This window comes from Myotis myotis, unplaced genomic scaffold (assembly GCF_014108235.1).
Source record: "Myotis myotis isolate mMyoMyo1 unplaced genomic scaffold, mMyoMyo1.p scaffold_m19_p_16, whole genome shotgun sequence".
NCBI classification, from domain to species: Eukaryota; Metazoa; Chordata; class Mammalia; order Chiroptera; family Vespertilionidae; genus Myotis; species Myotis myotis.
Genome location: NW_023416320.1, coordinates 49,362,882 through 49,376,580, shown reverse-complemented (window position 1 = coordinate 49,376,580; position 13,699 = coordinate 49,362,882). Strand labels below are relative to the sequence as shown.

General features: G+C 42.9%; 1 pseudogene; it reads left to right on the top strand.

Annotated features, from left to right (window-relative positions):
* The first annotated feature begins 805 nt into the window (after window positions 1–805).
* On the top strand, window positions 806–5,601 carry LOC118670509 (annotated as a pseudogene).
* Window positions 5,602–13,699: the final 8,098 nt, after the last annotated feature.

The following is a 13,699-nucleotide window of genomic DNA, read 5'->3' as shown; positions in this document are numbered from 1 at the left end:
GGTGGCAGCAAGAGAAGGAGAAGTGGGGGGAGGCAGGAAACCATGCAGTGCTGGGGCACGGATGATGGTGGCATCAGCATCGTGCGTCTGTTCATTCTGCACCTGGCCTGATGACCATCACCTCTTCTCCCGACCCTGCTGGGGCCTTTGTGCCCCAATCAGCCTGGCACCAATCGGCATGGCCCTGATCAGCTCTGATCACCAGCCAGGCCTAGAGACCCCACCCATGCATGAATTTCATGCACTGGGCCTCTAGTTGACAAAATTTTATTAGGTCAAACTATCAAAAGCAAATCAAATAGGCAACTCAAAAGAAACAAAGAAGATAAAGAGGAGAAAGAGGAGGAGAAGGAGAGAAAAGAAAAAGATAAAGGGAAACACTGGCACACGTCAGCATTGGATTGCAGGTCAAAGCATTTGTGACATTTTAGGTCCTTCATTTTTGGGGAAGGGAGTTGCCTTTAGACAGTCCTGCTTGTTTGGAACTTTTGCTGAACAATGATGGAAAATATCATCTCTAAGGAGATAAAAGTCATTTAGGACTTTATAGACCTTAAATAAGTATTGTTTTTTTTCACAGTTCATAATAAATTAACTTTATACTGTGAAACCTGCTGAAATAAACAGTAGTTTGTTTTAGTAATTGGAACTGTAGATTATAAGATTTGGGGAGAATATATTTGTTGATACTTTATAGGGAAAAAGAGAAAGATACGGTAGAATTTGGGAGAATCATGTATTTTGGGGATAAGAAATTAAGGAAGCACAAGCACTGAACCCAGAAACATCCCTCCCCTAGCCATACATGGGAGCAGGTGAGTCTGAGGAATTTTCATTTCCTATTAAAGACACTGGGAAGCCACCGGGAAGGAATTTGGGTTACTAAGGCTTTCTCAGTAATGGACAATAATGTCTAAAGAAGTAATGTTTGGAAAAGAAAGAGGTGATAATCATGTCAAGGAAAATGGGAAGATTTAAAGGTCAAGAACTCTTCCTATCTCCAGCATCACCAAGGGCAGAGTGTCCCTAAGATTTCTAAAGGTACTTCTCTTCCCGCTCCATGCCTTATGTGGTGTTGCCACATTCAAGCAGGTTGAATGCTCATTGGAAATGGCAAACTTATTTCATTTGTAGCTGATCCTTGAACGTGATGCCCCCTGCCTAGTAAAATAAATTAATTTTTGTTGGCACAAAGTAATAACATTTTGAACACACCTGTGTGTTAGACACCTGGTATTATTTTTTGCAATCACTCTCACAACTACTAAAATTGGAGTTAGTAGCAACACTTTACAGTTGGGAAATATAGGTCAGAAGATTGAAGTTACTGTTTAACAGACACACGGTTGGTAGAAAAGTCATAAATTGAACCCACCTATTCTTTTTGTAATTGAATTTATTGGGTGACATTGGTTAATAAAATTATATAGGTTTCAGGTGTGCAATTCTATAACACATCATCTGTATATTGTATTGTATGTTCACCACCCCAAGTCAAGTCTCCTTCCATCACCGTTTATCCACATTTTACTCTTCTCCTTTCCCTCACCCCTTTCTCTCTTGTAATCGCCATACTGTTGTCTGTATCCATAAGTAGTTGTTGTTTTATTTTTTAAATATTTTTTTATTGATTTCAGAGAGGAAGGGAGAGGGAGAGAGAGATAGAAACATCAATGACGAGAGAGAGTCATCGATCAGCTGCCTCTTACACACCCCCCCTCTGGGGATCGAGCCCACAACCTGGGCATGTGCCCTCACCAGAAATCAAACCGTGACCTCAACCACAGAACCATGCCAACTGGGCTGTTTTATTTTTTAAACCAACCTCTTTCTGATCCCAGTCTACTTTTTGTTTTAAATGACACTGGCTACCTTCCCACCCTATTTGTGACATTACTTGCTGGCATCTTCTTATGAAAATTAAAGTGAACACCATATTACTTGACAGTTAACAGTTTATTGTTTCTATGTTTGATAATGTTGACCTAAATAAATTGTGAATTTTCAAGAGGGAGAGTAGCATGTCATATATTTGTGCCTTTTCATAGAGTCTCCTGTGGACTTAGACATGCAGTCACAGTCTGATGTGTATCTCTGGACCCGGATTGATTTCCTATGATTTTGGAAAGGCCAAAAATAATGTGAAATACAATTGTGCTTAACCACAGACTCATTCTTTTTATTTCGGTAGCTGCAATGTCAAATAACCTTTTTGCCTAAGCTTTTCACTTAGAAACTAGTTATTTTTAGCAACTTTAAATACAATTTATAGAGTGAAAGGGGAAAAAACACAGATGGTAATTTACAATGAAAGCCATTTATCATTATGGGGTAATTAAAATTATGCAGCCTTTTCTCATTAGCCTTTTTCCTCAACTTAGTTCCTATTGATTTTTGTCTCAAATAATTGAGAGAAAATTATTACAAATTTTATGCACTCTTCAAAACTGATCCTAAACCAAACCCTAATTGCTGAATGTTCGCACCTGTATCCATCAGGCTTGCCTGTCCTGCCATTTGTTCTCTCTGTTGTGATTAGGCTCTGCCCAACGTCATTAGCTCAGCGTGAAGCCTCTGGGAAAGCTCTTGGGCTCTGCTTAGCTCTCCAACAGAAAAGTGAAGGTAGCCTTAAAAACAAAATTCTAACTTAAGAAAACTGACACTAATCTAATATTTTGCACAAATAAAGGAAATCCATCAGTACTAAGACTTGCACGTATTATAGAATACTAACATTGCTAGGGCATGAAATGTCATCAATTCCACCTCTATTTTATGGTTGCTAAGCTACCTTTGTTCTTAGCTGAACACTTCCAGTGGCTAAGAAAAAAGTGTTTCTAGAAAAGCTAATAATAGTCCATAGCATTACTAATATGGGACTTCCCAAAAAAATATAATTGTAATCATTGTTTTTACATTTTATGATTCCCAATCTTATTTATGTGATACTTCATAAATAATCTGTACCAATAAGAGGGTAATATCCTAATTAGACCAAACATCTTCTGGGTGACCTTCCAGATGTCCTTCCAGACAAAGCCATGGTAGCAGGGCTAAGGAAGGTGGTTACGGGTGATAAGGCCAGCAGAGGAGAGCAGTTAGAGGGCTCAGGCCATCAAGGGAGAGCAGTTAGAGGGATCAGGCTGGCAGGCAGGTGAGCAGTTAGGAGCCAGGTATCCTGGATTGCAAGAGGGATGTCCGATTGCCGGTGAGGGATTGGGACTAAACCATCAGTCAGACATCCCCCAAGGGGTCCTAGATTGGAGAGGGTGCAGGCCAGGCTGAGGTCCCCCCCCCCATGCACGAATTTCGTGCACCAGGTCTCTAGTCCTATATAATAAAAGGCTAATATGCCAATTGACCGAACATCAGAAGGATTGGTCACTATGACGCACACTGTAGTGGCCAACTGAAGATCTGGCCCATCCCCGATTGCCCCCCCCCCCCAAGCTCAGGCATTAAGCGTCTACCTCCCCCTGGCCGCTTAGTCTCCATGGGTTGAGGCCGCTCCAGTGGGTGAGCTGCACCCACATCTACAGCCAACCTGGCCAAGTTCAACCTGGCAAAGTTCACCCAGGGCAAGTGCTCCACCCTCATTGTGACTGACCTGGAACCCGGGGCCTGGACATCCAGCTGCTGGACATCATCAACTTCAGCTTCTGGCCAAGGGCAAGCTCTTCCTGCACTGAATGGGTTGTGTGGCCCGGGTTGGCCGAAGTGGCACAGCCTACTCCTTGGTGGCTCTAGATGAGGTCCCCTACCTGCTGGACCTGCACCTGTTACTGTGCCATGACCTCACCCTTGCCCACACCCACAAGGAGCCCTCAGGTGTGGTCAGCGTGGACAGCATGTTGGGTAGGGTGCCACAGAGCATGGTGGACAATGAAAAGGTGTGGTTGGAGCTGTGGGGCCTGGGCTGCATGGCCAACAACGCCCAAAGCAGTACATGCACTGGAGGCCGGCACCCTCGCCAGAGTTCATCAAATGGGCCAAGGAGCTGGACCTTGAGGGGCTGGGCCTGCACCCCCTCTTCAGCTCAAGCTTCGTGGAGGAGGAGCTGCAGCTGCTGAGGCTGGTGAACAGCATCAAGCAGTACCACTTGCGGGCAACCATCTTTGAGATCAACGCCTCCAGCTGGGACCTGAGCAGCCAGGTGATGCGGGCCAAGCAGCAGAAGGACTTCAAGGCCATTGCCAGCTTCCAGCAGGGCTGGCAGGAGTGGCAGGAGGGACTGGCTGGCCCAGCCCCGAACTGCCCTGAACGGCAGGCAGAACAGTCTGGGAAGGAGGAAGAGGATGAGAAGGAGGAGGAGGAGGAGAAGGAGGAGGAGGAGAAGGAGGAGAAGAAGGAGGAGGAGGAGAAGGAGGAGAAGGAGGAGGAGGAGAGGAGGAGGAGGAGGAGGAGGAGGAGGAGGAGGAGGAGGAGGAGAAGAGGAGAAGGAGGAGGAGGAGGAGGAGGATGAGGAGGGAGAGAGCATGGAGGACGTCTTCATAGACAGAGGTCATGGGCCAGAAACAGCAGCAGCCAGGACTTGAGCGGGGAGCCAATCCTGGCCACTGGACCAGGATTTCTATGTCCCCTATCAGCCCAAGGACTTGGACAGTGACCTGGAACTAGGCATTGGTGGGGACAGGGGCACCTTTGAGCAGCAGGTGGCTGTCACTGTCCTGGACCTGATGGGGGGACCAGGTCCAGAACCTGACCAGGGACCGGCAGCAGCTCAAGTAGAACCAGAAGAAGAAGCAGTTTGTGGGACAGTCAGGACAGGAGGACAAGAAGACGATCAAGACAGAAAGTGGTCGCTACTCAGCAGCTCCTGCAAGTGGGACCTCTACCAGAAGTGGAAGCAAAAACAGAAAATCGCCATATGCTCGACACCTGAGCCCCAGCAGGCTTCCAGCAGTCGGCCCTGTAAGCAGCACTGTTTCAGCCCAATCTGGTCGGGGTATGTGCAGGAGGCAATCAATTGATGTGTCTTTCTCACATCTATGTCTCTCTCTGTCTCTCGCCTTCCCTTCTACTCTACAAATCAATGAAAATGTCTTCAGGTGAGGATTAACAACAACAACAACAAAATGCATACATGCGCACATATACAAAAATACATGAATATTGGGGGGCTGGGAGATGGGGCCCCACAGGGCACGGATTTTGTGCACTGGGCCTCTAGTTGTAATATAATTACATTAGTAACCTTCCTACTAATATCAGAATGTAAGATGGAAAGTGAGGTACAGCTATTTCCCACCTGATAAAGTGTCATAACATGTACCCAGCCAATGTTTGCTGGTGTTTCCAAATGTAAAAAGTTCCGTATATTACATAAAACCATGCTTGACTGGGTGGCAATTTGCTGGGTTTCCACAGACTCCCATGGATGGTTTAGGAGAGACTGCAGTCACCTCTTCCCTTGCTCTTTAGAACATCAAGCAAGAAGTTGAGTTTGTATCAATAGTACATACAGAAAACATGACCTAGCTTTCCCAACGTGGTATGGAAATGATCTACAGGGTGGACTTGACTTTCATTTTCCTTTTTATCCTTCTTCCCTTTCCTCTTGCTTTTTTAGGGTGGACAGAAGGGGAGGAAGGCACTGTGTAACTGACATCTACAGTGGAGTTTCTGATGGGAAAAGGATCCTTACCCAACACTTAGAAAATGAGGGTATAACAGAAAGGTTCTTTTCTATCATGTTCTACAGTCATTTTATATTGGCCATATACCGTGCTTTCTGTTTGAATGTTATTCATTTCAGAAGAAAATATGTCTCAGGTAGTTGTCCAGAAATGATTTGCAAACTTTGTGGGTAAAAATGAAAGAAACATTATTTTGGTTTGCTGAGGTACAAACTGACATGGATTTGGTAAAAATGCAGCTAGGGCAATTCAAATGTATGCATAGTTGTCATTCCTTACAATTTATCTTTTCAAAAATTCTACATGCAAAAGAAAAAGTCAAAAGAGGATATGAAATTTAGGCATTCGGTTTTATGATGCAAGGACAAGTACTACATAATGGTTTACACAGAGTTATACAGTGTTCAAGGCATTCTAACAGGATTATTGATAATCTGATCTTCCCCACTACACTAGGTAGGTAGTCTTTGAAAGTTAAAGTTTTGCTTTCTTTCATTACTATATCCTCTGCTTGGCCTATGGTCATCAATTAGAATAGAAATGAAGACTCAATACACTCAATACTCCTGAGTGACTGTTTATATAAATTGAGTTTTAAAATCTGCCATTTTTTGCCAGATTTGGAACATAAAAAGTTTAGCAATATGTAACCATGACATGTTCACATGTGTCACCTTTTTAAAACAATAATATTATACATATTCCTCTAAGGAGCAAGATAGCATGAAAAATGATACTGCATTTAATTTTTAAGTTGCATTTTTCTGTGACATATCTTTAGTGTTCTTCACAGGAAGTTCTGAAATCATAATTTCTCCCCCAAAGAGTGCACTTAGAAAAAAACACACAACAAAAACAAACAAACAAACAAACAAACAAACAAAACACACAAAAAAACAGGAAGACTAAAGAACCTTTATACAACTACTTATACAAATGAAAAGTAAGTCAACCTCACACAGCAAGACAACAATAATGGCTTGTAAACCACTTTGTAATCCACTTAATTTGAACATTTTCTCATATGAGGTCTTTATAAATACCAGGTAGAGAAATGCCCGACCCTGACTGAACATCATGTATCCAGGCTGTGGCTGACACTTTGATTACTAGAATTTGGGGAAACTCTCAGGTTGATTGATGACACAGGAAAGTTAAGTGCATTTTCCTTTGTGTTTTGCATATCCGTGATGGGTTGGAGATAGGAACCAAGGTGCCCAGCATTTGCTGCAAAGCAGGGAGACCTAGTTTTCCTCTGACATGAAAGCTGCTGGGCAAACAAAGAGCCTCTGAGGCCTCCCTCCACTATTGCATCCACTTTAAGAATTAAATTTCTTCTCAGAGCATGTTCAGCGAATACACAGTTCAAAGAACTGAAAATTCAGAGTTCCAAAACGCTAGTACATCTTCCCAGGACTGACTAAAATGATGCTTCGTTTTGAATCACTGGTGACTGACGAGCATCTGGGGGTGGGACATTTCTAGAGTCACCTTGAACACCTAACATTCTAAATCTGAAAATATAGTTTTTAGTCAATTAAGAGAATGGTCACCCAAATTATAACTTTTTCTTTTGTTTTGTTTTATTTTGCTAAAGAATAAAATACCATGCTAAATATACATGTATTCTAATTCAACCATGATTTGAGGGAGTGTTCTCAATGGTGATTCAGTGGCAAATGCACAGCTGTGTGAGTTACCCGGTTTCCTGCCATTGTCATTCTTTTCAGGCCTGTGACATTATCAGAAATTCATCCTAAAAACCTTGGCAGCTGAGTTATGATATATTTGTTGATTCTTCTCTTGGCAATTAATTTCACAAAAATTTCTGTAAGAAGTTTGTTTCCCCTCCCCCCCCCCCCCCCCCCGCCCCGTGGCAACCCAGTTTTCTACAAAGTTTATTGGATATTTATGTGCTAAATATTTAATGAGACTGTTTAGCCACTATTTCCTAAGGATTTCTCCACTGAGCACTGAGCGGACCTTCTTGGAGGAAAGTGTGGTACCCACAGTGGTTAGGTCTTTTCACTCGTCATTTCATGTTTAGGAAGCTTGTGCACATTAAGACTTCTAAAATGAATTCAACGATTTTCTCCATTAATCACATCTACGCTCCATTTAAACTCATTATTTATGACTGTGGTTGTAGAGTTTTCTCAACAACCCTAAACATTTATTGTGAAACATGAAAGTAGCTTTACTATTGGGATAATTAACTTTCTCCTCCTTCTAGCCACTAGTGAGAGATTTATTGTTTGTTAGAAAGTGTGTTTTCCTGTTACTCACCTCCCCAGGGTCAACATTCACATAGTTTCCATGAGAATATTAGTTGATTTAACAGGGTGTTTTCAGGAAAATTCAACTCATTGTCTTCTGGGGACAATGATGCCTAATTCATAAAACATGTTAAGCAAGTTATACGGATCAGAGAAGACATCTGAGGCCAAATTTTTATTACGGATTATGAAAAAAGGCTTAATTCAACTGCTAATAAATTGTATGTCAGCAAGAAAACACTCACAAAAAATTTAGCACATCTTAACAAGCTTAAACTGAATACATTAAAATATAGACTATCAATAGGGGAGGGGAGGAGTTCTACTTCCTTGGATTTATTTAGTAATTTTAATTTTCATGGCTGGAGCCAACTCGGAACTTGTGGTCCTCTCTCTGTTTTTGCTTTTCTGTTATGTTATTTTTTGTTAGGGTTGATTGGTTGGCTTTTAACCTCAGGAACAGAGAGTTGTTAATCTGTCTCTTCATTCATGGGTGATTGTTCAATTTGTTTATTATTTGTTTTATAGGTTTACACAAGTTTTATTAATTATTTATCTCTTCTAATCAAATTCTTTCCTTTCACAAGCCCATATGATTTCTCAGATGGGTGTGTATTTATACCTGTGACTATACATCCTATCTAATAAAGAGGGAATATGCTAATTGGCCCTCATGCCATCGCAAAGATGGTGGTGCCCACAGCCAATGAAGGAATATGCTAATTGACTTCCCCACCCTCAAAGATGGAGACACCCACAGCCAATAAGGAGGGAATATGCTAATTGACTGCCATGCTCTCAAATATGGCAACACCCACAGCCACAAGATGTCCTGCAAGGGTGATCAGGCTGGCAGGCAGAAGCAGTTAGGGGCAATCAGGCAGGCAGGCGAGCGGTTGGGAGCCAGCAGTCCTAGATTGTGAGGGGGATGACCAACTGTTTGTTTAGGCCCAATTGGACCTAAATTGACACTTGGACATCCCCTGAGGGGTCCCAGATTGGAGAGGGTGAAGGCTGGGCTGAGGGACATCCGCCTAGTGCACAAATTTCATGTACCGGGCCTCTAGTACATACATAATATATATACATGTAGATGCAGACAGGAGTGCAGTGAACTTCCTGGCATCAAAGGTTATTTAAAATTTACAGTTAATTTCATGTAAGTAGTTTAATCTGCTGTGGAAATTGACACCTCTAGGAAGTATCAGGATCCAGCAAGTCTCAAATAACCACATAGAGTCTGCCTTTGATCCTGAAATATGTAAAAGTTTATGTGTGATTGGAAAACAAACAAAACACCATAATTCACATTTTAAAAAAGCGTTTGTAGCCCTGGCCAGGTAGCTCAGTTGGTTATTTGTAGGTTTGATCCCTAACCAGGCACATATAAGAAGCAACCAATAAGTGAATAAATAAGTGGAACAACAAATCCATGTTTCTCTCTCTCTCTCCTACTTCATCCTCCTCTCTCTAAAATCAATCAATAAAAAATAAATTAAATTTGTTGAATTTTAAAGAAGACATATTACTATTGTGAAAAATAATGTAAAAAGAGCCACTTTGAAATAGAGTTGAATTGCCATCCCCAGGAACTGCCTTAGTAGTCTTGTTAAAACTTTGGAATGTTCAAACAGAGCAAGTTAACCTTTAGCCTGGGCCAAACTGACATTGTCTTACAATTGTTTGTGAAATTAACAAGAAAGCATATGTCCTGACCACAAGGAATAAAGAAGATGGACACTCTTTCTGAAGACAGAATCAGTAATCAGCCATGTCCAGCAAAAGAATAGCTCAAATTGCAAGCACCAATAGGAGTTTCTTTCCTCAATTCATGTCATCATTTCCTTTCCTTTCTTTATACAAACCTCTGGCCTTCACCCTGAAATTGGAACACAATTTGGAAGCTTTGCCTCCAAATTACTGTGACCTCAAACTCTTCTTGTCTCTCTCTTTGTTTTTATTTTTTTAATGTTATTTACTTATTTTTAGGTTGACATGTGTGTATTGAACAATCATATTCAATTGATTTTGGGTTTCCTAGATATAGCTTATGTAGTGTTTTATAAATACACTAGAGGCCCAGTAGACAAAATTCGTGCACTTGGGTGGGGGGGATCCCTCAGCCTGCCCTGTGTCCGCTGACAGTCCAGGAGCCCTGGGATGGGGGATGTCTTATTGATGGCTTAGTGGGCCTAAGCCTTCAGTCGAACATCCTTAGCATTGCCACAGAGGTGGGAAAGGCTCCCACCACTGCCGCTGTGCTCACCAGCTGTGAGCCCAGCTTCTGGCTGAGCAGCGCTCCCCCTGTGGGAGCACACTGACCACCAGGGGGCAGCTCCTGCATTGAGGGTCTACCCCCTGGTGGTCAGCGTGCATCATAGTGACCGGTCATTCCACCATTTGATCATTTGCATATTAGCCTTTTTTTATGTAGGATATATTGTAGATGAGGGCCCCCTAGAACCATAAGAAAAGCAAAAAAATCACTGTTAACTCATTCTCGAATTTTCCCCACTTAAAATCAAGTTGCCCCCCCATGGGGTGTGTGTTGCACCTTGGGAACCATTGGGCTTGACACTTTTCTTCTCTGAGCTTCATTTCTGAATACATACACATATACCATGGGAATTGTAATCTCTTCTCCGCCTACCTCACTGGGTTGTCATGAGGAGGTTCTGAGCTAATAAACCTAGAATTGTTTCATCAAGTAAGTGAAGTCTACACGGGAAGGAATTGTTATTTTTAAACCCACAGGTACCTTCGCAGGTAGCAGGTGCTGATTAGGAAAGGAGGGCATGATTGTTTCCTGGGACTGTAGCTATGGAAGCTTTGCAGAGGGTTCCTCAGGCCTTGGAGAGGCGAGCTCTGGCCAGCAGCCCTGTAGTGATGGTCATCCCTGGGAGCGCTGGCGGGGGGCAGGGCATTAGGGGGACACTATGGGGGCGGTGAGGCCAAAGGGGAAGTAACTGTCAAACTTTCCCACTTGGCACCATTCTTTAAATTGTATGTGGCTTTTTGGCAGCTGTACCTGCTCAGGGCGGGGCTCCAATCTCTTGGAATGGGGTAGGGACCGGGCCAGGGCGGAGTCAGGTGGGCTAGGAGGGTGGGTTTAGCAGTGCCCATAGCAAGGTTCGGCACCCTTCAGCTGCAAAGATGGTGCTGCTGATGTCGGGTGTAAGGGCCTGACCCTGGAGGGGTCACTCAGGCCTGCCTCCACCTGGGTCTGGAGTCGTAAGGAGGCTAATCGGGCCTGGCCCCAGTGGAGGGGGCCGGGCAGTGGCAGGCCACAGGCCCTGGGTGCCTAGGGGGTGCTGACAGGTGGTCGCCAGCATGCTATTGTTGTGGAAACCCCTGGTGGGGGTGACGGGAGAAGAGATCGGGAGTCGTAGGTGAGGGCTGCAGCTACCCCTGAATCTGGGTCTTCTCCCCATCCAGTCAGCCTCCCCATCCACCCAGGGGTGTGGAGACTGGGGTAGGGTGTCTGTCCGTCCCCCTGGGGGTGCAGGGGCTTGGATAGGGTGTCCATCCATTCCCCTGGGGGTGCAGGGGCTGGGGTAGGGTGTCTGTCTGTTCCCCTGGGGATGTGGGGGCTGGGGTAGGGTGTCTGTCTGTTCCCCCGGGGGTGTGGGGACTGGGGTAGGGTGTCTGGCTGTCCCAACAGAGGTGCAGGGGCTGCGGTAGGGTGTCTGTCTGTTCCCCCGGGGGTGTGGGGACTGGGGTAGGGTGTCTGGCTGTCCCAACAGGGGTGCGGGGGCTGGGGTAGGGTGTCCATGCAGGGGGATTGGAAGAGCTCCCCGTGGCCGCTTCCTCTTCCTTCTTTGCAGTCCGGGCTCCTGTCAGGCGCTCTCCTCAGACTCCCGGGAACTTGTCTCTGGCCACCTGCCTCCTGTTGCATGTGCATCAATATGCAAATTGGTCATTATTGGGACACCGTGATGGTCAATTAGCATATTACCTCTTTATATGTATAGATGTAGAAAACATTGAATCTAAGTATTTTATCCCTGGGGGAGAGGGATGCAATAATTTAGTAAATATCTAATTCAAAATCAGAGTGCTGAGATTAGAAGGCAAAGAGGATCATTCAGAAGAATATTTTCTAAAATGTCCTAAGCTTTTTTATAAGATTGTTTTGAATAAACTCTTCATAAATATTTTATGTAGAATGTTTATAGTTCTTCCAAGGATGAATAGAGTCATGCATGACCTCAAACCTTGTAGAGTAAAGTTGAAAGAACAATTTTATTTCCTTCTACGAAAAATCATAGATGTGGAAAGTATATTAAATTAATGTTCAGAAGCAAGAATAAATTTTCAATCTTATCAGAAATGAGTTGAGATACATCAACTGGACTGTGTTGTATTGAGTCTATCAGAATAATACAATAAATTTGAGCATTACACCATAATAACACCGCCAGCCATGAATAGTATTAATCATGTGTAAAGTGTAGATAATAAGACAAATGATGCTGATAACTGAGATTCAGAACCAGATAAAGGGTATCATTATTGACAGTGCAAGAATAATTGAAAAAAGCACAAAATTACATTTTTAACAAAGTCAGTGTGCGAAAAATTTTCCCCACCTGTGTTATTTAAATGTAAGCAACAGAACAATGTGTAAGCTCTATGCAATAGAAAAATAAAGACTTAGGAATAAGAAGTTGAATATCTCAATTTCAATCACACTCTTTTCAAAATCAAATATATGCTTACACAAATTAACTAATCAGAACTAACTTCCTGGAAGATATTGCTCAAAATACAACAGCCTAGCATGAGGAATAATGTGTTTAATGTAATTCTCCCACAAATATAACTTAATAAGGAAATATTTCTACTCCTTATTAAATATCTATGAAATAAACAATCCATGACTTGAATAGTTTTATTTATTTATTTATCCTCACCTGAGGATATTTTCCCATTGATTTTTAGGGAGAGTGGAAGAGAGGGAAAGACAGAGAAAAATATCAATGTGAGAGAAACACATCAATTGGTTGCCCCCTTCAAGAGCCCAGACAGGGCTGGGGCCGGGAGAAGAATGCAACCTAGATCCGTGCCCTTGACAGGAATTGAACCTGGGACCCTTTGTTCCACAGGCTGACACTCTGTCCACTGAGTCAAACTGGCTAGGTCTTGGACAGTTTTTTAAATAAAATTTAAAATGCTACATATACAACAAATAAATGTGATATATTTGTGCTCTAAGGCATATTTACTGCATAAATCCTGGGTAGTTTTTTTTTTTTTTTTTTTTTTTGGGGGGGGGGTAGTTTTTCAAGGAACCAATTTGTGTTTGGACCAGACAGTCACTCCCACTGACTTTAAGTGAAGGTGCGGATGGGGGTGTGGAGAGGCTTAGCCTTTATTCCACTGCCACATACCACCCAAGACACTTCTTTCTTTTTTTAAAAATATTTTATTGATTTTTTACAGAGAGGAAGGGAGAGGGATAGAGAGTTAGAAACATCGATGAGAGAGAAACATTGATCAGCTGCCTCCTGCACACCCCCTTGACGGGAATCAAACCTGGGACCCTTGAGTCCACAGGCTGACACTCTATCCACTGAGCCAAACCAGTTAAGGCCCAAGACACTTCTTACTGGAGGAACACATTTTCCCCTTTTAAAAAGCAGTTCAAAAGGATGCATTCATCATTACTCTCCCTTCTTCACTGATAGTAAATAAATAACAATAAAAGCTAAAATTAGAATGATAAAAATAGAAATAGCCTCATGGAATGAAAAAAATATAGATTCAGAAGAAATAGATTATAGACTC